This window comes from Dipodomys spectabilis, unplaced genomic scaffold, assembly GCF_019054845.1.
Source record: "Dipodomys spectabilis isolate Male_0828 unplaced genomic scaffold, ASM1905484v1 ptg000564l, whole genome shotgun sequence".
Classification (NCBI taxonomy): Eukaryota; Metazoa; Chordata; class Mammalia; order Rodentia; family Heteromyidae; genus Dipodomys; species Dipodomys spectabilis.
In genome coordinates, this window is record NW_024871241.1 from 1,217,942 (window position 1) to 1,243,718 (window position 25,777).

The 25,777-nt window shown below is 37.5% G+C and overlaps 1 protein-coding gene across 4 annotated transcripts in view; it reads right to left on the minus strand.

Moving 5' to 3' along the window:
* Rps6ka3 (ribosomal protein S6 kinase A3) overlaps nucleotides 1-25,777 on the minus strand; it is a 106,686-nt gene that overhangs the window by 75,391 nt on the left and 5,518 nt on the right. The window contains exons 2-3 of one of the 4 annotated variants that reach the window (XM_042670528.1): nucleotides 4,632-4,725; nucleotides 3,628-3,664 (exon numbers count right to left, since the gene is read on the minus strand). The exons of 2 other annotated variants lie outside the window; for them this stretch is intronic. The gene's annotated coding sequence lies outside the window, so the exon portion shown is untranslated. The remainder of the gene's footprint in view (nucleotides 1-3,627; nucleotides 3,665-4,631; nucleotides 4,726-25,777) is intronic. One more of the 4 variants, XM_042670530.1, reaches the window with a different exon arrangement.

Below are 25,777 nucleotides of genomic sequence, written 5' to 3' on the forward strand. Positions count from 1 at the left end.
TTTTCATCTATACTCAGTATCAGGACAAAAACTGCAGGCTCATCAGGCAGCCTACTATATTGTGTCAGAAAAAACACTGCATTGCTAGATAAAAATTCTTCATTCCATAGTAACTTCCTTCAGCTACAAATTCTCTTTAAGAGAATTGTTAATAAATGAAGACTAACTTGCCTGGAGGCTATATGCAAAGTCATAGGAAGTAAATCTACATCTATGAATGTAAATCACTGGGTCCTGCCTTTCCAAGATAGCTCAAATTTCTTCATATATCATCCTCCCTTCTGAGAATACTGATTCATCCTAAAGAGCAGGATATGGAGCTGGGCATAGTTCCATCTGTCAGTCATCCTAAACTATATGGGGAACTAAGATTGTGAGGATCATGGTTCCAGGCTAGCCTGGGCAGACAAGTTCATGAGACTCCATCTAAAATAGTGGCATGTGTCTGCCATCTTAGTAACTAAGTGCCCTAGCAAGAAGTGAAACTCTCTCTGAAAAATATGGAGTGATGCCGGGTGCCAGTGGCTCATGCTTGTAATCCTAGCTACTTAGGAGGCTGAGATCTGAGGATCATGGTTTCAAAGCCAGCCCAAGCTAAGAAGTCCAAAAGACTTTTATTTCCAATTAACCACCAGAAAACCGGAAGTGGTGTTGTGGCTCAAGTGGTAGAGAGCTCACATTAAGCCGAAGAGCTGAGGGACAGGTCCCAGGCCCAGAGTTCAAGCCCCACAACTGACCCCCCCCAAAAATGTAATGAAAAATATGGCTGCAGTTAAAACTCTAGTACTGTAAAAAAAATTAGTGCTATAAAGAATTGCAAGCAATTAATAATCCAACGCTGGCATGACCAATGCAAAGTAAAGAGTATACTACTGCCCCTCCCGCCCCGTCCTTAACCAAGACATTGAGCTTATATTCTTTTCACATCTACATTATTTTTGGTGTGCCTACAACACATTGTTCACACCGAAGTATCCTACTGATTCAATCCTCATCTTATACTACAACTAAGCCCGGCACCCCATTGCTTTTCCTAGTCTTATAAACGAAGCCATATAATTTTTTTTTTTTACTGGTATGGGAGTATAAATTCAGGGCTTTGTGCTCATGTAGTTTTGTTTCCTCTGCAGGCTCTCTATCACTTCAGCCATATCTTTTGTCTAGTTTTTTTTTTTTTTTTGCTGGCTAATTGGAGATAAAAGTTTTGTGAACCTTTCTGTCCAGACTGGCTTTGAATCATGTTAACTAGGATTATAGGTGTGAACGACCAATGTCCAGGGAACCTTATACATTTTGAATCTTCAGATTTTTTTTTTGTCCTTCGTGGGGCTTGAATTCTGGGCCTGGGCGCTGTCCCTGTGCTCTTCAGATCAAGGCGAGCGCTCTTCCGCTTGAGCCACAGCGCCACTTCCGGTTTTCTAGTGGTTTATTGGAGATAAGAGTATCATGGACTTTCCTGCCCAGGCTGGCTTTGAACCGCGATCCTCAGATCTCAGCCTCCTGAGTAGCTAGGATTACAGGTGTGAGCCACCAGTGCCAGGCTTCACCCACAGATTTTTATAATGTATTTTATTCCCTGAACTGCTCAGCTAATTAACAGTATGTATAAACAAAACAATGTAAGGAAAAAATTTAAATGAGCAGGATCTCAAAGCTATTTTATTCTCTATTGCTTTGAAAAATATCTGTTGCCTTTCTAAGTTTAGCAAAGATTTAAAATTTCAAACTTAATTTTTCAAGTAGAAAAAATATGAAAACCTGTATTATTTTACATACCAGAGAAATTTACAAAGTTTTTTCCATCAAAAAGCACCTTCATTTCAATGAACTGATTTTCATCAAAAACAAGGATTCAAATGTTACTATTAGAAGGGGGATAAAGTTAAAATTTTTAATTAAATTTTTTAATTTAAAATTTTTAACTTTTTCTTCAGAAAAATAACTCTCATGGGTGAATTTGTTTGAAGTACAGTATATGCATCTATAGAACTATCAAAATGAAATCCCTTTGTACAATGTAAGCTAATAAAAAGAAAAAAATGACCCTAGATTTTAATTTCTTTAAATTAGGTTAAATGGATCATGTCTAAGTAAATACTGTACTTTCTAGACCCCAAATTCAATGAGTAGGGCTTATTAAACAAGAAAATATATTTCTCTCATTTATTTTTAGAAACAAATAGAAAAACACATATTCTAAACCTAGACAATATCAGGACTAAACCAGTATTTTACCACTTACTGGTATATTTACCTGAACATCATTTAAGTTAGTTAAAATTCAGAGCCTCAGTTTCTCCATTCATGAGGTATATAAAAATGCTTACCTCCCAGGGATTTAGTAATTAGAAAGATTTGCCAAGGGACACTAAATCTTCAGAAAATGCTACTTCTCATTTGCCTCAATTTGACTATATGTTGTTTATGTTTCATCAGATACCTTCTAAAGATATAACACAATAAAAAAGCATAGGAGAGATAGATGCCTGTCTCACAATTTTTTGCAGAAAATTTCCTGCAACACATGGTAGAAGAGATCATTCATGTGCGCTAGATTTCTGTACCATGTGGCTAAAGAACGAGTATGGACAAAAAACAGTATAAAGGCAAGGCAAATGTATTTATCCTCTCTCATCCCACCATAATGCATGCCAGCCAAAAAAACACTGTGGAACCTGGCAGACTGCACATATGCAAATATGTGAGATACTGAAAAAGGTTAAAAGATGCTAATCATGCTTTGTTAGTCTGAAATATAAAGTCACAGATTGGAATAAAAAGTCACAAATTGGAATAATCTACAATATGGTCATCAGAACAAATATAAAAAGAGATTGTTCACTCAGTTTCAGCAGGAATTGTTTTCAAAACAACTTTCAATTTTGTATAAAATTATCACTAACATCATCTTCCAGGTTTAGAGAAGAACAATTCAATCAGTAAGTGGGAACTGAGGTTTTCAGAATCTTGAGAAAAATCTCCAAATATTTTAAGGGAAATATGGACATGTTTAAGAATATTTTCTTGATTTAAACTTCCATTTTACGTAACCTTATCACTGAGACTTCGTTGTAATGCCTCGTTAGAATGCACAGTCATAGTCTCTTGGCTTTGAGTCTAGAAAGATCATCATGACTTAGAAATTATCTATGATTGATACACTTGGACGTTTACCTTTGTAGAACATACCAACTAATGACATACTCTTACCCAGAAATAAACTGTTCATATGAACATCGGGAGAAAAGGATTCCTCACAGAAAATAAGTCTGAAATAATAGGAAGGGAAAAGGAAAAGGAAAGGGTTCAGTGCCATAGTGTATTACTATGGAGACCCAAGTTGTAGGAATGAACAAGGACCACACTTTTGTAAACCATCCTCAAATTTGCACAAGTGTATCTGCCTTCCAAACTCCCTGGTATCAGCAGTGGTTTTTCTGCCTAAAGCATATGCCAACAGGAGTTCCAACATGAAAGTGCTGAGGATGAGGTAGCAGAGACCTCTTTCCAACTCTGGGTAAAATACCATTGTATTTTGTATATCCAAAGAATCTTCTATGCAATCACATTGAAACAATAAGAAACAAGCAATTTATATTCTTAATAAGGAATGTATATAATCCTTACCAATGTGACAGGGTTAAGAATCAGCTCCTCATTTATCCTAAGGAAATATCAGAGATGTGCATAAAGACTTATGTACAGTGATATTCATCATACTCATTATACTGAAAAATAGAAAACAATCTAAATGACCAACAGGGGATGGGTTAAATAAATCATATACAACTATTCATATGTAGGATACTATGCAATGGTTAAAATTAGGGCCTCAACAAAAAAATTAATGATGCGAAAAATATGCTTGCAATAATATCAAACTATAAAGGATATAAACGGTAATTAAGACCCCAATTTTGCACCCTCCCTCCCAAAATGGGTGCATGTAAGTGGCAAAACATATAAAATCTTATTAGTAGTTACCTGGGCCATAGGGTTTTCTTCTTTGTACTGTCTTTTCAAAATATATTCATTTCTTATGTATTATTTTTATAAAGAGAAAAAACAGCGAATGTAATTAGAAAACTCAGCTTATTTCTAGTTACAGTACCCTTATGCCTGCTGTGATAACTTTCTAGCTACTAAAGACCTGATAGCACCCAAGACTGTTCTATTTTGTAGAAAAGGGTAGGAATGACCTCTGGTTATATCTTATTTTTAAGTTTATGAGGACCCTTTCCAAAGCTTTTTTTTCTGGTCCTGTAGTTGTGGCCTCAGAAAATAAGTTTTAGCTCTGAACCCACCTCATGTTATTTGAAGTGTACCTCTAAGGAGAGTTCTGCTTATGAAACAAGGTATGTTGAGGCAAGAATAAAGAAATGAAAACACAGTAGCCAAAATTAAGTCTGTATTGCAAATAGCAAGTATTAGAACAAACAGTGCAGAAAACAGAATCCATGCCACAGAGGACAAACTTGAGTAAATGAAAAAAGGAAAGAAAAGATTTTAAACTATGGAAGACAGACATAGAAATAATCTATGAATAACAAATGTTCCTAAAGAAAAAGAAACAGAGCAGTTTAATCAATCAAAAGCATAAGAAAACTTTCCAGTTCTGAAAAAAAAAATACCTGAGACTGCAGAGTGAGAAGGTTCAACAGAGATCATCAACACCAAGACATGTCCTGGCAAATGTTTTTAAATTTCAAGGATAAAGATATAATCCTACAAGCATACAAGCAGAAAAAAATAGGTTATTTCAAAGGAACTAAAATCAGATTTCTCCTCTGTGACAATAAAATGCCAGAAGACAACGGAGTAGTGACCTACAGAGAGTCGAAGGGAAAAGTTAAGATCTAAGAATTTTATACCTCATCCTATGTTTTCATGTACAAAAGTCACAGGAAATTATTCTTAGATCTGCAAAGTCTTATAAAATGTCACCATCCTGGTAGTATCTTTAAAAAGAAATTGTTCAATCCCAGACCATCAAAAGAGAAAAAAGAGTTCAAGAATAATGAAGTAGGAAAGAACTAGGGAAGTATACTGACACCAACTTAACATCTAGAAATAATTCAATAAAAGAATTAATCCCACTAAAAGAAAACTGGTAAATAATGAAGAAAAACTGATATAAGTACAAAACCAATGTGAAAGAAAAAGCACTTCAGAAAGTTAAAGTTTGTAACTTGAGGCTAAATTAATATAGGCTCAAAAGAAAAAGTTGTAGAAGGAAAGATTCCAAATTCTCAATTTTTCTTATAAGGATATTTAACAATGAATATTTTTAATAATTAACAAATTTTGAAATTTTTGAAAACCACACAGTATTCAAGAATAGATATTACAGTCCAAATCACTAAATAAGATAATAAATGACAGATAATAGTACTTTGTACAGGCATCACATTCAATCCTAAGAGCATGACATAGCATAATTACTCCTCCTTTACAGCTGGGGAAAATGAAGGCTCAGCAAAATTTATTAATGAATGGCAGAAGGAGATTAAACCCAGACCTTTCCAGCACCATCATTCTTTCTTCTATATTTCACAACCTCCTCAAACAAAATAGTCCCTATGGCAGAAGAAAATAATCCACAAGGAAAGAATATATTAAATGACAGAAATCATTCCAAAAGTAATAATGCAAGAAATGTAAAGTTTAGTGGGGTTCACTGGGTGACACCTGCAATCCTAGCTACTCGGGAGGCAGAGATCTGAGGAACATGATTCAAGGCTAGCCTTGGGTAAAATCATGAGACCTTATGTGAAAAATTACTTAAAAAGGTAAAAAGGGCTAGGGGGCATGGCTCAAGTATAAGACCCTGAGTTCAAACCCCAGTACCATAAAAAAGCTTAAAGTGCCTAATTAATAAGTGGTTTATTATGTATTTGATGCTATTAGAGAACTGTGTTATTCAGTGATGATAGTATGGTAGTTATGTGTTCTAAAATGTTTTTATCTTTAAGAAATATAACACATATAGGATTAATTTAGAAATAATCCACTGGAGCTGGAGATGGAAAGTATGTAGAATGAAGCAAGAATGAAATGACTAGTTATGAATTGATGATCCTTAAGGCTGGGTCATTGAAATATGGTGATGCATTATACTACTCTCACTACTCTAGTATATATTAGAAACATTTCACAATCAAAACTTTAAAGTTGGCTTGGCTTATATTTTCTAAGAATTAAAAGAAAAACATTTGTTTACAATTATAAAAAGTAATACAGAGACAGGCACTGGCATCTCACACCTATAATCCTAACTACTTAAGAGGCTGAGATCTGGAGGACTGCTGTTCGAAGCTGGGGGTTGGGGGGGTTGGGGGGAAGAGGATTTCTCAAGCTTCCATTTCCAATTAACCAGCAAAAAGATGAAGGCATGGCTCAAGTATGGTATAATGCCAGCCAGGAACAAGCAAGTTGAATGAGCTGGAGATTCCACAGGACCCTCACTTTGAGAGATATACCTCACTATGAGAGGTATACATAGGAGGACTGTGGTCTGAAACCAGCTCAGGCAAAAGTGAGACAGCCTATCAGAGAAACAAACATTTCTGCTTAGCTAAAAGGGCTGGGGAAACAGCTCAAGTGCTCACTTAGAAAGCACAAGGCACTGAGTTCAAACGTCTGTACTGCCAAAAAAACAAAACAAAACAAAAAAATCAAAGGGGTAAACAAAGTATGAAACTCTAACCAGGTGCTGGTGGCTCATTCTTGTAACCCTAGCTACCTAGGAGGTAGAGATTTGAGGATTGTAGTTTGAAGCTAGCCTGGGAAGAAAAGTCCATAACACTCTTATCTCCAATTATTCACCAAAAACCCCAAAGTGAAGCTGTGGCTCAAGTGGTAGAGCATTAACAAAAAAGACTCTGAGACAGCACCCAGACCTTGAGTTCAAGTCACAGGACTGGCATACACACACAAAGCATGAAGGTTACTTTGTACGATATACACTATTTTTTTTGGGGGGGGGGGTCCGGTCATGGGGCCTGAACTCTGGACCTGGGCGCTGTCCCTCAGCTCTTCAGCTCAAGGCTAGCGCTCTACCACTTGAGCCATAGCGCCCGCCACTTCTGGCTTTTTTCTTTTTGCTTATGTGGTGCTGAGGAATTGAACCCAGGGCCTCTGGCATGCAAGGCATGCGTTCTACCACTGAGCCACCTTCCCAGCCCCAGATATACACTATTTTTTTTTTAAAGCAAGTTTTTGTTTTTTTTTTTTTTGCCAGTTGTGGGGGCTGAAACTCTGGGCCTGGGCGCTGTCCCTCAGCTCTTCAGCTCAAGGCTAGTGCCCTACCACTTGAGCTACAGCACTACTTCTGGCTTTTTTCTGCTTATGTGGTGCTGAGGAATCGAACCCAGGGCCTTATGCGTGCAAGGCATGTAACAACTTTATGATGTATTATCACCAATTTGCAAAGTAAGCCAAGATGGGCAGATCACTATTAAGTAGTGAATTTCCAGTTCCTACTAAAATGCCTAGCACAAAATAGGTGCTCAATTAATATTTGTTGACTATATGAAAAAGTCTAATATTTTGCCTAAAGCTACTAAGTAGAGCATATATTTAAACCCAAATCAAAATCTAAACCCCTGACTCTTAACCACATACAGATTTTAAAATAATACTTCAGAGTAAAACTGAAAATGTTTAACTTCTGTGTAACCGTATTTTTTGTATCATATACAATTAGCATGTTTTATTTTTTTAAACATGAACGTCATGAAAGGTAGTAAACATTTATGTAATAGTATCAAACATTTATCCACAAACTAAACAAATCTCAAACACAAAAGCAGATGCTTTAGGACTATAACATGAAATAAATGGAAACAAAGTGGACATGAAAGTTTCAGTACACAGGTATGAACAAATAAGGGCAAATCACTTGACATAATTTATATTAGGATAGGTAAACACCAAACTTAATGGAAAAATACTATAGGCTCTTTACAAAACTGATTATGTGATAGGCCATGAAGTATATCCAAATTATATTTTTTATTTTTTATTGTTATTATAAACGTGGTGTTACAGAGGGGTTATAGTAAAGTAAGTCAGGTAATGAGGACATTTCTTTTTTGGTTGTTGGGCTTGAACTTAGGGTCTGGATGCTGTCGCTGAGTTCTTTTGCTCAAGTCTAGAGCTTTACCGTAAACTCTGAGTCAAAGCACCACTTTCAGTTTTTGAGTGGTTAACGAGAGATAAGAATCTCATTGGGACTTTTCTGCCTAGGCTGGCTTTGAACAACTATCCTCAGATCTCAGCCTCCTGGGTAGCTAGGATTACAAGTATGAGCTACCGGCGCCCGGCATGAATACAGTTCTGTTTTGACAATGTCACACCTTCCCTCACACTTTCCCAGTTTTTCCTTCCTGTCCCCACCCACAAGTGCTATAGTTTATTTTCAGCATAGTGTCTAGTGAGTACCACTCCTACATTTGTTCACCTTTCTCTCTCCATATCTGTGCTTCCCTTACCTTTCTCAAGGAGATAAACAAGACTAAAAGAAAACACAAGAAAAGGAAAAAACCCTTCTTGTTTCCATTTCCTAGATTTCATTATATCTAAACTCTTAAAAGCAGAAATCAAATATACTTTCTGATCATGATGAAAATTGAACAAGAATATAAATCACTCGTAAATTTTCTTCTGACTACTAACACAAGGAAAAATAATAATTATAAAAAGGCTGAGTTATTAATTTGTCCAAGATACCAGAGCTATTTAGTTGGTTAAAAAATTAACTAAGCACAAGTCTAAATCCAAAGGCTCTACTATCTGTACCTAGCAAGAGACTATGTCATGTCACTGTTAGAACTAACGTGCAGGTACATGGCTCTGCTCATGACTCTATTCATAAAAGAAAATTCTGTAATAAAAGCAGAGAAAACTAGAGTTCCTTAATATGTCATGTTCTAAAAGTGTACATTGTCAATACACTAGTCTAAGAAGCTTAGGGTTCATTTTCCTAAATACAGTTGGATATAATATTTCAAATTATATAACCTCTGACAAATAGTACTTCTAACTATATTCATTCTCCATAGGACAATAAAAAACAAAGAAAACAGAAAACCAGTTAAACTGAGTACGTGATAAAAATTAAACATGCTTTGCCACCAAATTTCTAAAACTACCATGATTTTGCATTGGTCAGCATGGATTTGAAATCATGCCACAATCTATGGGCAAGCCCCTAAGCTTCTCTGAGCTGTGGTTTCTTATCCATAAAATACGTGGCTGAGAGCTCTCTCTGCTTGAAAATGTTATAATCCTTTGACTTTAAGGATTAAAGTTTTAGAGTAAGATTATTTAAGAATTTGTGTGGTTTCTGTACCTGAGAAAATTAGATTCTGTATTTAAGGCAGTTTATATAATTTTAATTATTTTTTTTTGTCAGTCATGGGGCTTGAACTCTGGGCCTGGGCGCTGTCCCTCAGCTCTTCAGCTCAAGGCGAGGGCTCTACCACGAGCTACAGCGCCACTTCCGGTTTTCTGGTGGTTTATTGGAGATAGGAGTCTCACGGTCTTTCCTGCCCGAGCTGGCTTTGAACTGCGATCCTCAGATCTCAGCCTCCTGAGTAGCTAGGATTACAGGCCTGAGCCACCAGCGCCCGGCTTATATATTTTTAAATCCACCTCTTTCTCTTTTATTTGCATTCAAAATAATTTTGTATAATCATCTGTTAAGCATTAGTTCCCATGTCAACAAAAATGCCAAAGAATGGATGCTACAAAGTCACCTGTGTGATTAAAGAATCAAATTCAATTTTATAATTTCTATAATCCAATCTTACACTATTCTTATTTTACTAGTATAGACAACTTGTAAATTCCAACTTCTTAAAAACTATTATTTCCTGCCTCTTCAAACCGTGTGTGTGTGTGTGTGTGTGTGTGTGTGTGTGTGTGTGTGTGTGTGTGTGTGTACACATGCCCATCCTGGGCTTGGACTAAGGGCCTGGGCTCTGTCCTTGAGGATTTTTTTTCAAGGAGAGTGCTCTATCACCTGAGCCACAGCTCCACTTTTAGCTTTTTTAGTAGTTTATTGGAAATAAGAGTCTCCGAGTCTTTCTTGTCGGGGTTGGCTTTGAACTGTGATCCTCAGATCTCAGCCTTCGGAGTAGTTAGGATTATCTCTTACATGAAACAGTGGTATTTCCCAAATCTGCTTGACAATCAGAATTACTTAACATTCCTGTTAAAGATAGGGCTGGGATGTAGCTCAGTGGCAAAGTGCCTGCCTAGCAATTTTCACCGTCCTGGGTTCGATCTCCAGTACCAAAAAAGAAAAGAAAAAAATAAAGTTTAAAAAAAGATATATTACTTGTAGGCTGGGGTTGTAACTCAGTGGTAGAGCAATTGCCTATTGCTTGTGAGCTGCTGGATTCACTCTTTAGCACTGCAAAAAAAAAAAAAAAAATACAAAGCAAAACAAAACAAAATTACCTGGCCAAAACAGAACCAGAATTTCTAGAAGCTCAATAACATAGCATTTTACTTTTTAAATGGGCACATTAGGTTACAAGTCTGGTAAATCAGTGTAGTGAAAATATCATGGGTCATCCTGATACATCAAGTTTCAAGACCTGGCTTTGCCCATTACTATAGCTGTAACTTTGGACAAGAGACATCACAGTTTTGTTATCCATAAGGTTTCTAACATATTTATAAGATGATTTCTTTGTTGCTTTGTATGTCCCTCCCCCACAGTATAACCCCTGCTTTCACTGTATTTGATGTTGGTATAATTTGTGGAGGGGAAGGGAAAAAAACAAATCGTTTAAATAGGGATACAGGTGGACCCATTGCAACAATGAGATGTACAAGTGGTTATGTCGAAAAACGAACTTTACAACTTTGGCCGGGGTGAGATGGGGGAGTGGGAGATGGGAAGGGATGGGAAGGGGAAACAAAGGAGGAGGCAATAATGCTTGGTAAGAAATGTACTCATTATCTTGCCCATGTAATTGTAACCCCTTTATACGGTATTTTCACAATAAAAAAAAACGGACTAAAATTGAAAAATAAAAGATTTGGACACTAAATGCACTGGAGGCTGTGGTAAATGTCTAGCTAAGCCACATGTTAGGTGTTACATGTCAACTCATCTTTCTGTTTATCTTGCCAGGGAAATGACAAACATAAATCTTTGGGGGGATTTTGAGTAGTCCCTTGTCCTAATGGGTCCTCTTCCATTTCTAGGGTAAAAACTAGAGTACCAAATAACTTGGGTTGGCTAATCCAGAAATCTCAGGAATAAACCTATTTATTTTGGGTGGTTCCAGAGACTCAATGAATGAAGACTTCCTGTTCAAAACAGATAACCACCATGCAGACTTCAATATACAAGCTTTTATTTTGCTATGACTGTGGCAAAATCATCTGGCTTCTTGTACAACAAGTGATGCTTAAACATCAACTAATTTGAACCTTTATATTACTGACCATTGTTAACAATCACTTAAAATTAAATTTATCCAGTTTAACAAACATTGATCTGTTAAAAATATTAATAGCTTACAAATAAGTGAAACCAGCAAGCTAAGTTAAAATAAACAACAAATTACAAATTATTTAACAGAGTTTATGATTGTTTACTATGAACTATATCAAGAAACACATGTTTCAAGTGAAGTTGAGTGAATTTACTAAGAAACTTTAAGTGAATTTACTAAGAAACAATCTGAAAATCACTCTTGGAGCAGAGCAAGCTAGTGCATGCCTGTAATCCCAGCTACTTGCAGATTATGACTTCCAGGCCAGCCTGGGTAAACTTAGAAGACCTTATCTCAAAAAAGAAAATAACTAAAGTGATAGAGCCCTTGCCCAGTAAGTGTGAAGCTCTGGTTCACGGTAGGAATAAACAAAATCTGTCAGCAAAGCCAGACTTACTTAGTTCTGAAAAGATAACCACAAGTAAATGTAATTTCTAATTACAGTTCTATGATTACTTCTACCTGCACATTTAGTACACTAATATCATTTTACTAAAAACTTATGCTGTTCACATAAACAATAAACCATTTACAGAAACCTGAGAATTTAAGTGTGAGAACATTCATTCAAGATACCAGAAAAAGTTATGCTCAATTCCTTAAACATACCCACACACACACCCCAAAACCCCTCAAATCCTAAATTATATTAAACCTAGATTTCTTTCAATTTTTTCAACTTATTCCTCAATGCAACTTAGGAAAAGTTATTTTATTGATTTTGGAATGTATTTTGTGTAGTATCATTTGCTGATTAACTAGTTTTAGCAAACCTGTTTTAGCGGGTTTCCTCAGATTATCTGAGTAGATGATTATATCATCTATGAAGTTATCTTTTATCCTCTTTTGAATACTAATTTTTTGGCTAACTACATTAGCAAGGTCTTCTAGAATACAAAAGTAGAATTGAAAATAGCAGGCATATTTAATGAGTGCCTACATGATCCCATCAATCGTGATGCTGGCTGCTGGTTTGAGATGACATTTTAATATTAAGGACACATTCTTGACATGACAGAATTACAGAAATGAATAAATCTGTAGTTTCCAGACATTAGGAAGAGGTGGAGGTGAAGTTATAAAGGGGTAACATGAGGAATCCTGGTGCTGATAAACAGTATTTTACTTTGGTGGTAGATACTGAGACTTACAAATGTGGTAAATTATATTGAACCACATACACAAGCAAGTACCTGTAAAACTAGTAAAATCTGAATATTTTCTGTGCCTCACACCAGTATCAATTCTTGTTTTTTGATAGGAAGTTATATAAGTTGTTATAATGGAGACAAACTAAGTTAAAGGTATAAAGGTATATGAGACTTCTCTTATTTTTGCAACTCGCTATAACAGGTCATTTCTAAATAAAAGGTAATAGAAAGTATTAGGTAACATTAAATAATCTATTTTTGTTTAAAAAACTACTCTTGAAGATCTTTCCATAGGCATATGTGCTATCTATTCTATTTTTTTTTTTTTTTTTTTTTTTTTGTCGGTCATGGGCTTGAACTCTGGGTCTGGGCGCTGTCCCTGGGCTCTTCAGCTCAAAGTGAGCGCTCTACCACTTGCGCCACAGAGACACTTCCTATCTATTCTTTTTTGAAGTATCTGTTTGTACCTTCTGTCCATTTTCTATTGTCTGTCTTTGCTCCTATCTTAGCTATAGTTTTGCAAACATATTCAATTGGTAACTGTCTTTTCATCCTCTTCAAAGAGCTTTGTTCATTTTATTGTGTAACTATTATTTCTAAATAATTGAATTACCTCCTAAACAATAACTCAATTCTATAGGTTTGGTTTTGAGTCTAGGAGTAGGTAACTTTAGCTTATCTTATATGGGGTTAATTTATCATGTTTGAAGGTATTTCAGCCATTAAATTTGTGTTGGCCCATTTCCTTCTTTCTGGGACTCTGATGATAAGAAAATTTTGATAGTGTCTCCTGGACCATTGTTCACATTGGGTAATCTCTATTGCTTTATTTTCAACATTACAATTTCTTTCTAGCCATCTGCATTCTTCCACTGAGCTCATCATTGCATGTTATTTGTTATTACATTTTTCAGTTCTAAAATTCCCATTTGATTCTTCTTTGTACCTTGTATTTAATTTCTGGAAGCTATAGAGTTTGAAATCAGGGCCTCATGTGTGCTAAGCAGGCACTCTACCACTTGAATCATGCCTCCAGCCTTTTTGTTGTTTTTTTTTGAATAGGGTGTTATTTTTTTGCCAGGGCTGGCATGATGTACTATCTATTCCCAACTAGCTGGGATAGGGGAATGGAATCGCATCCACTTAAAAAAAAATTGGTTTAGATGGAGCCTGGAAAACATTTTTGACCAGGTTGTCCTTGAACCTTGATCTCCACCTCCTGAGTACTTAGGATTACAGACATGAGCCATCATAACTGCCTCTTCATTTATTCTCTGAGACAAAAAATTCATTTAAGTATGTTTATGAATGCTCACTAAAGTATGTTTTGCAATTGCTGCTTTGAAGTCCTGGTTAGATATTCCCAATATTTGAATCATCACAATACTGGTGTCTGTTGATGTATTTTCTAATTGTTGTTATTTTCCTGGCTCTTAGTACAGGTAATTTTTGACTGTCTAATGAATGTTTTGACTGGATTCTATGAGTGTGCTGATCCTGGGCTGGAACTCAGGGCCTGGGCTTTTTTGTTCAAGCCTAGCACTCTATCATTTCAGTAATAGCTCCATATCTAACTTTTTGGAGGTTAATTGGATGTAAGAGCATTAGTGTTTCCTGCCTGGGATAGATCTGAAATCACAATCCTCAGATCTCAGCCTCCTGATTAGCTAAGTGAGCCACTGTCATCCACCTTAATCTGCTTTTTGGCAGGAAGTCCTCCTGTTGAGGCACAGTCCAAGGGTAAGGTTAGTGCTTATGCTCAGTTTCTCTGGGATTCAACAAGACCATTCAGACAAAAGTAGAGCAATGACTTAAATATTCTGTTGGAGGATGGTTCTAGAAAGTAAAACACCAACCTGCATCACTGTTGCCTCTGAGGAAGGTATAAGCTTAGTTTCTGGCTGGGCCCCACTGATGAAAAGAAAGACAACAGCTGGCTCATACTTTGTTGTTGCACTACAAAATTAAAAGCTTAGCTTCCTGAAGGTGTTCTTTTTTTTAAATACCTGACAGTACTGGGGCTTGAACTCAGAGCCTTGTGCTAAGGCACTCTTTCTGCTGAGCTACATCTCCAGCCCTCAGCTCTCCAAAGGGTCCAGCTGTGGAGAATAACACAAAAAGAGGTGAGGGCCGGGCACCAGTGGCTCATGCCTGTAATCCTAGCTATTCAGGAGGCCGAGATGGGAGGATCATGGTTCAAAGCCAGCCCGGGTAGGAAAGTCTGTGAAACTCTTATCGCCAATAAACTACCAAAAACTCTCCCCAGAAGTGGCACTGTGGCTCAGTAGTAGAGTGCTAGCCTTGAGCTGAATAGCTGAGGAACAGAGCCCAGACCCGAGTTCAAGCTTCATGACTGATAAAAAAAAAAAAGAAAAGAAAAGAAATGAGGAGCCAGAATTGCAATACTTTACCTCTCACTATTTTGTTCAGCTTTGTTGATGTTGGTTGGGTGAGTATAGAGATTTAGTGAGTATGGAGGTTTACTGTAGACTAACCCTGTCTCCTATCACCATTGAATCATTACTTTGGCAGTTGGGGTGGAGGCTCAACTTGCTACTTGACTCTGCTGTACCCTTGAGAGAAGACAAACTCCTTTTAGAGGGAATGGAATATTGAAGAGATAATTGCCAGTGTGTCAAAACCAGCAGGGAGAACCAAAGTAGTGCCTGCCTTTACTAGACAGAAAATGAACGAATGACTCTCTCTCTTTTTTTTTTTTTTTTGGTCCGGTTGTGGGCCTGAACTCTGGACCTGGGCACTGTCCCTCAGCTCTTCAGCTCAAGGCTAATGCTCTACCACTTGAGCCACAGTGCCACTTCCGTTTTTTTTTTCTGCTTATGTGGTGCTAAGGAATTGAACCCAGGGCCTCCTGCATGCAAGGCAAGCGCTCTACCACTGAGCCACCTTCCCAGCCCATGAATGACTCTCTTGTCCTGAGTCAGTAACACTGGATTAGGGAGTTGGATCACTGACATATTAAATGGAATGGAGAGGGGTTTTCTGTTAGTGTTTTGGCTAGGGTGGGGTAAGTAATGTCAAAACAGATTTAGTCTTATTTAGCTACCGTTCCTAGTTGTTTGGGTAAAAAGAATAGGTTGTTTTGGGGAGTTCTTTGTGTACGAATTGATACTTCATAGCACCTTCTCTGGAATTTATGGGAGGCAATAAAAAAATCCAGACAACTCATAACTTGTATTATTTCTTGAGTCTTAATGTCCACAGATAATCTGCCTTTTTTTACTGTTACAATATTACCATGCTCATTTGTCACGTTACATCTAAGGCATTTTAGCTGTGAGAACTTAGAAGAACCAGGGTTCTTCATCTTGGCAGACCTGAAGACTTCTCCATGAGATTATTTTTTCTGTCATCCTGGGGCATGAACTCGGGGCCTGGGAGCAATCCCTGAGCTTTTGTGCTCAAGGCTGGCTACTCTACCACTTTAGCCACAGCTCATCTGGCTTTTTTGGTGCTTAATTACAGATAGTTGCACAAATTTTCCTGCCTGGGCTGGCTTCAAACCATGATCTTCAGGTCTTAGCCTTCTGAGTAGGTAGGATTACAGGTGTGAACCACCAGTGCCCAGCTTCTCTAAGTGACTTTTAAATAAAAAATGACATTTATTTTCTGTTTTTCCACATTATGGTTTAAAATGAACTACAGAAAACTGTTATAACATTATAGATCTTAATTTCCCCCTAAACATTCAATTACATCTGTTTACATTATTCCTAATTTAGCTTGCTTAATGCTATTCAGCTGTCTAGACAAGCTGGTACTTTTAGATAGGAAAAGATTTCTACTTAACTCATTATAATCTAGTACTCTATCATACCTACTCAGAAGGATTAGGAGAAAAAAGTCATCTAAAACAAATTTATTAGTTCTTTTTATTAATCCAAGGCAAACCTTTTTTTTTGTGCTGGTCTCTGGGTTTAAAGTCAGGGCCTGGGTGCTATCCTTGAGCTTTCTGCTCAAGGCTAGTGCTCTACCACTTGAGACACAGCTCCATTTCCAGCTTTTTTTTAAATTTTCTTTTTATTTAATGGTTTTGTTGTTGTTGTTGTTAGTTGTGGGGCCTGAACTCTGGGCCTGGTCACTGTCCTCCAGCTCTTCAGCTCAAGGCTAGTGCTCTACCACTTGAGCCACAGCACCACTTCTGGCTTTTTTCACTTATGTGGTGCTGGAGAATGGAACCCAGGGCCTCATGCATGGGAAGCAAGCATTCTACCACTGAGCCATCTTCCCAACCCCCATTTCCAGTTTTTTGATCGTTACTTTGGAGATAATAGTCTCACAGTCTTTCATGTCTGGGCTTGCTTTGAACCATTATCCTTAGATTTCACCCTCCTGAGTAGCTAGGATTATAGGCATGAGCCACCAGTACTTGGCAACAAATCTTTTTTTTTCCCCTGAGGTCAAATGCTCTACTCCTGAGCTATATCCCCATCATTTTTTTTCTTTTGTAGGTTGTAAGGCTTGAACTCAGGGTCTGGGAGCTGTTCGAGCCTCTTTGTGCTCAAGGCTAGTGTTCTACTACTTGAGCCACAGTGCCACTTCGGTTTTCAAGTGATTTTTTTTTTTGAAGATAAGAGTCTAATGGGGATTTTTCTCCCTGGGATGGCTTTGAACCATGACCCTCAGATTTCAGCATCCTGATAAGCTAGGATTACAGGTGTGAGTCACTGATGCCTGGCAAAATTTATTTTTTTAATCAGTCATGGGGCTTGAACTAAGGGCCTGGGGGCTGTTCCTGAGTTTTTTCACTTAAAGCTAGTAGTCTACCACTCTGAGCCACTGTGCCACTAACAGATCTCATTTTTAATTTGCCAATGACATATCTCTCTTTAAGCAACCCTCTTATTGATATTAACATCAATTGTGAGTTATTCCTCTTGGGTTCTACCAATAGTAAATAAGAACTTGAAGGAAAGGAGACAAATAGACTTCTATTTGCACATTTACTTCTTCAAACATAATGCCTATATATCTCCTTTTAAGATAAAACTTTGAAGACAATTCATTTACATGTTGATTTACATTTAATTTTGAAGATTTGTGATATTTTGACTTCCAAAGAATTCCAGTACTTTTGCTTAAATAAGAAACTAAAGAGTAGTAATAAAACTGAAGAAACTATATCAACATGAAATGTTTCTCTAGGAAGTCTTTCTAGCTCAGATAAAGGGTACTCCAGGTGATGAGGTATCCTAAGATACTTTCATAGAACTTAGAGCTCTAAGAACCTAGATATAAAACCACTGTTCTGGAAATAGTCTTGTATTTATTATATCTAAAAATAAAAGAAATCTTTTTAAAAATGCACATTAAAATCAAGTTTTCTTTTTTTTTTAATCCTGGTCATGGGGCTTGAACTCTGGGCCTGAGCGCTCTTCAGCTCAAGGCGAGCTCTCTACCGCTTGAGCCACAGCATCACTTCCGGTTTTCTAGTGGTTTATTGGAGATAAGAGTCTCACGGACTTTCCTGCCTGGGCTGGCTTTGAACCGTGATCCTCAGATCTCAGCTTCCTGAGTAGCTAGGATTACAGGCATGAGCCACCGGCGCCCGGCTTAAAATCAAGTTTTCTGAGAATATACATATACTATAAATAAGTAACTTCTAATATCAGTAGTACAGGAAAACTCCATTTAAGTTCCCAAGTCAGTTACAAAATAAGCAGGAGATTTATGTCTTGTGGACAATAAGCACATGAAAAGATCCTGAATACCATTAGTCATTAGTAAAACACAAATTAAATCAATAAGCTACCACTCCATACCTGCTATGATGGTTACAGGTAAAAGTTAAGACAGTAACACATGTTGGAGAGGATGTGGAAAACTGGAACTCTCATACACTGCTAATAGGAATGTAAAATAGGACAGGTGAGTATGCAAAGTCTGGCAGTTCCTCAATATATTAAATATAGACTTCACCACATAACTCAGCAATTTCTTTCCTAGTTATATTACCAACAGAATTGAAAACATATGTGCCCCGAAAAGCTTGTACTCAAATGTTCAAAGTAGCATTATTCATAATAGCCAACAGTAGTAGAAACAACTCAAATTCTATAACCGATGAATGGATAAACAAAATGTGGCATGTCCATACAATGGAATATCAACCACAAACACAATGAAGCACTGATATATGTTATAATATGGGTAAACCTTGTAAATATCATGTCAAGAGACATCAAATATGAAGGCCACATATTGTAGGATTCCATTAATATGAAATGTTCACAATAGGCAAGTCAAAAGGTAGAAAGTAGATTAATGGTTGCGAGGGTTTGGGGGAAGGGACATAAGGAGAATGTCTCCTAATGACTATGATATTTCTTCCTGGGATAATAGACATGTTCTAGAATTAGTGGTGAAAGTTGCACAATTTTGCAAGTATGTTAAGAACCAATGAATAGTATGATTTACAGAGGTAAAGCTTATGGTATACAAATTATATGTCAATTAAAAATTAGAGCCTTTTCATCTAATAGTAGTTTCAAAAAGTCTAAAGAAAAAAATCCAACGACTGTATAATTTTATTTTTCTTATACTGCAACAAGGTAATTGCTAAAAAAAAAAATCAGTGTTGCTGGGAACTGGTGCCTCATGCCTGTAATCCTACCTACTCAGGAGGCTGAGATCTGAGGATCGAGATTCAAAGCCAGCCCCAGAAGGAAAGTGTGAGAGACATTTTTCTCCAATTAACCAGTAGAAAACTGGAAGTGGCACTGTGGTCAAAGTGGTAGAGTGCTAGCCTTGAGCAAAATAGCTTAGGGACAGTGACCAGGACCCGAGTTCAAGCCCCACAACACAAAAAATAAATAAAATCAAGTGTTTGTATATGAGCTTATCCTGTTTTCTGGAAATTTGAAGGACTATATCAAATACATGTTTCAAAAAAGAGGAAGCAACTACATATAGGTAATATCTATGTAACCTGTCCCCTCCTCTCTCTTGCAGCTTGAACTCAGGACCTCGGCACTGTACCTAAGCTTTTTTTGCGTAAAGTTTTTTTTGGTAGCCTACTGGAGATGAGAGACTCACAGACTTTCCTTTCTCCTTGAGCTGGCTTCGAACCATTATGCTCAGATCTCAGCCTGTTAGTAGCTAGTATTATAGGTATGAGTGATGAGTCATGATGCCAGGCCTTTCTCTCTACCTGCAAATATAAGACATTCTGTCTCATTTGTAAGAGTTGGTTTTTTTTTTTTTCAGAAATCTCAAGGCATTTTCCCATATAATATTAAAAGCTCTTTCTTAGGCAAGCTTATAAAAGCCCCTTTAGCCCCCACTATTTGGAAAGTTTACAGATTTTACTAAATTTCCAAGCTTCATTAACTACTTAAACATTGTTTCTAGCTCATGTAAGGATCACAGTTTCTTCATAGGTCCACTTGGTAAGAGGAAGGTTTCACACTACATATAAGATATACATAGAAGATATTTATCTTTTTAGGTCATTATCTTTTTCTTCTGATCTCTGACTCTCCAATAGCTGAGATCACAGGCATGTGCTATTATACCTAGTCCTAATTGCAGCACTTTTTTGGGGGTCAGTTGTGGGGCTTGAACTCTGGGCCTGGGCACTGTTCCTCAGCTCTTCAGCTCAAGGCTAGTGCTCTAACACTTGAGCGCCATGGCACCATTTCCGGCTTTTTATGCTTCTGTGGTGCTGAGGAATTGAACCCAGGGCCTCGTGTATGCAAGGCAAGCACTCTACCACTGAGCCACCTTCCCAGCCCACTGCAGCACTTTTTGACAGTTAAATTTCATCAATGTTTCAGCACTGGAATGTGGCATTCCACTATAAAACTAGTACAGTAGAAAGAGCAGAATGGTGATTTGTAGGGTACTACTTAAATTTAAAAATGAAGTATCAAATACATATTATTTATGAAAAACTAGCTTATTCACTTCAAAATATAAAAACTGAAAAAGCACATACAGCAAAAAGGCTTCAATGTATGCAGATCCTATAATCTAGAATTGTACTATTTAATGTATTAGCAGACAGACACTGGTGATTATTTAATTTTAAATTAAACTAAAAATTCAGGGTTGAAGACTTAGTTTGAGTGGTAGAGCACTTGGATAGCAAGCTTGAGGTCCAGAATTCCACCTCCAATGTAAAAAGTGAAATTAAAAAAAAATCAGGCCAGGCTCTGGTGGGTCATGCCAGTGGTACTAGCTACTCAGGAAGCTGAGATCAGAAGATGGCAGTTCAAGCTCAGTCCAGGCAGAAAAGTCTAAAGACTAATTCCAATTAACCAGCAAGAAGCCAGGATGGAGGTATAACTTGACTGGTAGAGTTATGCAAGTGAAGTGCAGTTCAACTATTAAGGTCAAACTGATCTTTTATTTCAGGCTATCATATAACATGTGGTTCTAACACATATCAAATGACTGAACTGAGTTTCCTATAACAAGCTGTTATACTAATGCATTAGAGTTATGCTCATAGAAAGCTAGATGACCAGGTCAGATTTAAAGATAAAAACTTACTTGCTGAATTGGGGCACTGGTGGCTCACACCTGTAATCCTAGCTACTCAGGAGGCTGAGATCTGAGGATCACACTTCCAAGCCAGCCCAGGAAAGTCCATGAGACTCTTACCTCCAATAAACCACTCAGAAAACCAGAAGTGGTGCTGTGGCGTAAGTGGCAGAGCACTAGCCTTGAGCTGAAGAGCTGAGGGACAGCACCTAGGCCCAGAGTTTAAGCCCCACAACCAAAACAAAAATAAAAACAAAAACAAAACTTATACGCTGGAAAAAAATATAACTAGTTTTTAAGGTGGATAATAGACTATGGATATGTTTGTTAGATGAGAAAATGCAGCCGGGTGCTGGTGGCTCATGCCTGTAATCCTAGCTACTCAGGAGGCTGAGATCTGAGGATCACGGTTCAAAGCTAGCCCGTGCAAGAAAAGGCTGTGAGACTCTTATCTCCAATAAACCACTCAGAAAACCGAAATGGCACTGTGGCTCAAGTGGAAGAGCACTAGCCTTGAGCTGAAGAGCTCAGGGACAGTACCCAGGCCCAGAGTTCAAGCCCCACTACCGATCAAAAATAAAAGAGAAAATGCTACTTAACATACTATGGTTGTGAGTCTATTTATTTTTTTTTTAATTTAATTTTATTTTATTTGTGAACATACTGTACAGAGGAGTTACAGTTACATGGGCAGGATAATGTGTACATTTCTTACCAAGCATTGCAGCCTCCTCCTTTGTTTATCCTTCACATCCCTTCCCAGCCTCCCCCCTCCCCCCCTAATCCCAATCCTTCTCCTTCCTCCCTCCCCCCCAGCCCCCCCCCCCCCACCAACATTGTAAAGTTCGTTTTGGACATGACAACTTGTACTTCTCATTGTTGCAACAGGTCCACCTGTATCCTTAAACAACTGGTTTTTCCCCATCTCCTCCACAAGTTATACTGACATCAAATATAGTGAAAGCAAGGGTTATACTGTGGGGGAGGGACATACAAAGCAACAAAGAGATAATCTTATAAATGTGTTAGAAACACATGCATGAAAGAAAAAAACATTAAAATACACATCTAAGGGTTCATTTTCCTGACATTGTGAGTCTATTTAAATCATGGAAAGATGACACACACAAAAATAAAAAAGTGCTACTGGATTTATTCAGGTATAGGATATCTAATATTTAGCAAACTAGCACTTTTCATGAAAACAACAAAAATGGACTCAATATGAAAACCTGTCTGCAGGTGGAGCAGTAACAAGCTACTTTTCCATCCCATTCGTTTTTCTTTTGCTGCTGGTGGTATGCGGTTTGAACTCAGGGCCTTCTGATTACTAGGGAGGTCTGTTATCACTTGAGTTATTCCCCTGTCCTAAGTTCCCAATTCTTTAGTTCATACATATTCTACTTTCTAGCTCATTTGCAAGAGAAGGTAAGTATGCCAGCAGGAAATGCCAATAATCAAGCCATTCTTTTAGGGCATATCAAACATAAAATCAGCTGGGCATCAGTGGCTCATGCATATAATCAGGAGGCTGAAATCTGAGGATTTAGATTTGAAGCCTATCTGGGCAGAGAAATGCAAGAAACTCATATCTCCAAATAATCTGCAAAAAGGCCAGAACTGAAGGCAGGGTTCAAGTGGCAGAGTGCCACTTGTGAGTGACAAAGCCAAACAAGAGTATGAGATCTTGAATTCAGGCTCTAGTACCAACAAAAACCAATGACACCCTCCCCCCCAAAAAACCCCCATAAAATCAGTTTAGTAGGTAATATGCTCAGCAAATACTCTTAACCCTATAGGTGTTAAGTACTTGATAGGGAGAGCATAGCAAAAGGGTGCATACACTATATTTTTTTTGGTCGGTTGTGGGGCTTGAACTTGGGGCCTGGGTGCTGTCCCTGAGCTCTTCAGCTCAAGGCTAGTGCCCTACCATTTGAGACACAACACCACTTCCAGCCTGTTTGTTTATGTGGTGCTGAGGAATTGAACCCAGGCCCTCATGCATGCGAGGCAAGCACTCTACCACTGAGCCACCTTCCCAGCCCGCTATATTATCTGGTAAGCTTTTACCTTTATTTCCCCCAAAAGAGATGTAGCCAAAATACTACCTAGTTAGAAGTGGCTGCATTGAAATATTATTAAACCTTATCTATTACCTAGTAACTACAAATCAGAGGAAACTAATTTAAGAAAGGGTATTGGTGGGGGCAGGCAGATTGATGGAATAGTGGTGTATAAAAAGAGAAAATTTGGGGCTGTGAATGTGGCTTAATGGTAGAGTGCTTGCCTTGCATGCATGAAGCCCTGGGTTCGATTCCTCAGTACCACATAAACAGAAAAAGCCAGAAGTGCCACTGTGGATCAAGTGGTAGAGTGCTAGCCTTGAGCACAATCAGGTTCAGGGACAGTTTAAGCCCCAGGATTGGCAAAAAAAAGAAAAATTAAAACTATGAATATTAGGCTTAAATTACAGAGCAAGTCAATGTAGGGATCATTTATTTTGCCATCACCTTGAACTCGAGGCTGAGCTCTCATTAAGCTGCTTCTGCTCACAGATGGTGGTCTACTACTTGAGCCATACTTCTAGTCTGGCATTCTTCTGGTTAACTGGTCTCTCTTAGACCTTTTATTTTATTTAAATTATAAAATTTTAGTTCACTATGAGGGTGGAAGTTATTGTACCAATTTTTTGGCTTTATTGGGGTTTGGACTCAGCCTCTTGATTGCTAAGCAGGTATTCTACTGCTGAACCACACCTTCAGTACTATTTTCTGGTTATTTTTCAGATAAGGCCTCACTTTCTTCTTGGGTGTACACTTGGGTCTACAATTTGCCTATTTTAAGCTTTTCATTGTAGCTAGGATAGATATGTGCCACTGCATCCAGCTCTCAATTATCAGCAGGTCTTGTGAACTTTTCTGCCTGGGCTGGTATTGAACATCCACCTTCTCAATTTCAAGTAGCTAGAACTATAAATATGAATCACCAACTCTTGGCTATTATATAATTTAACCTATAAAGATTTCAATCAAAAATGCAATGAAAATGCTAAAGCAGAAAGCGTTGATATAGTCAATTAAATATAGTGGTTTATCCAGGTAATACTGGATCAAGTGACTATAATTACTAGATTTCACAAACTCATGTTTTCCAAAGCTTTTGTGTCCTTTGACAGTGTTCATTTGAAATGAAATCTCGAATAGGTGAGCTCTGTTTTACAGATTCAATGTTTACAAAATCATCATTTTAATAGTTCTAAGAAAACAAACAGTAAAGACACTAGTTATATTTTGCTTAACTCCACACTCCCTAAATTGATTCCACTATGCAATGCTCTCTTGTTCTTGTAGAAGGGAGATGATTGTTAAGGCACAGACATATCTTTTTAACATCATGTCTCCATAGACTTCTCTGTTTGAAAAATACCATGTAGTATTTAAAGTTTCTTAAGTACCAACACCTTGTAACAGACAAAAATCCAAAGGAATGGATTTCTAGACAGGAAAACCCAGTTATTCATGGAATATTCAAACAACCAAAATAAATGTATTTATAATTGCAGGGAATTACTTTATATTAGCTCATTTCCCTAAAATGAAACAGACCTGAATAATTTTAATATATGAAAAGTACATAACGCTGTCTTGGGGTATGTACTAGAAAGAAAATGAATATTCTACATATTGATGCTGTATCTTGACTTTAATCTTTTCTTCAACCTTCAAGAGGTTGGCATACAGGATCTAACATATTTCACTGACCATAAGACACTACTGTGTGTAAGATATATGATCACATGTTACTAAGGAGAAAAGCCAGTCCTATTGAAACTATGACATTCCATGGATTGAGATGTCTTCCAATTCATGCAATGTTATAATGTTGTTTTTCTTCCTTATTCTTCCCAATATTCTTTATCTGTTTCTCTCCTTTAAAGACAATATTGGAAAAGGAATATAAATATATATATATATATGACAAGAGATTTTTATTTACCTTACCCTTGCAAATATTTTTAGATATTACAATGACTCATTAAACCAATCAACCAAAGAAATAATTTTCAACAGCTCTGCTTGGTTCTGAAAAAATATCCCAGAGGTAAAACCTTCTGAGACAGTCCTTTAAGAGAGAAGATTCATCAAAAGATTGTTTATTAAACTCTTTTTTTGGGGGGGGTCCGGTTGTGGGGCCTGAACTCTGGGCCTGGGCGCTGTCCCTCAGCTCTTCAGCTCAATGCTAGTGCTCTACCACTTGAGCCACAGCGCCTCTTCCGGCTTTTTTCTTTTTGCTTATGTGGTGCTGAGGAATCGAATCCAGGGCCTCAGGCATGCAAGGCAAGCGCTCTACCACTGAGCCACCTTCCTCGCCCCTGTTTATTAAACTCTTAAGCCAGGTATTGTACAAGTGTTTTATATATACTATCATTTCATTTAATTCTCACAACTCTATAAAGCAGATCCTTATTTTGCAAATTGAGACATAGAGATATTAAATAATTACATGAAGTTATCAAGTAACACTGCTAGAATCAAACAGGTCTTTATGGCTCTAAAGATTATAGTTCTTTTTCAACATTAATCCAAATTATCCCACAAACTTTCTTCTAAA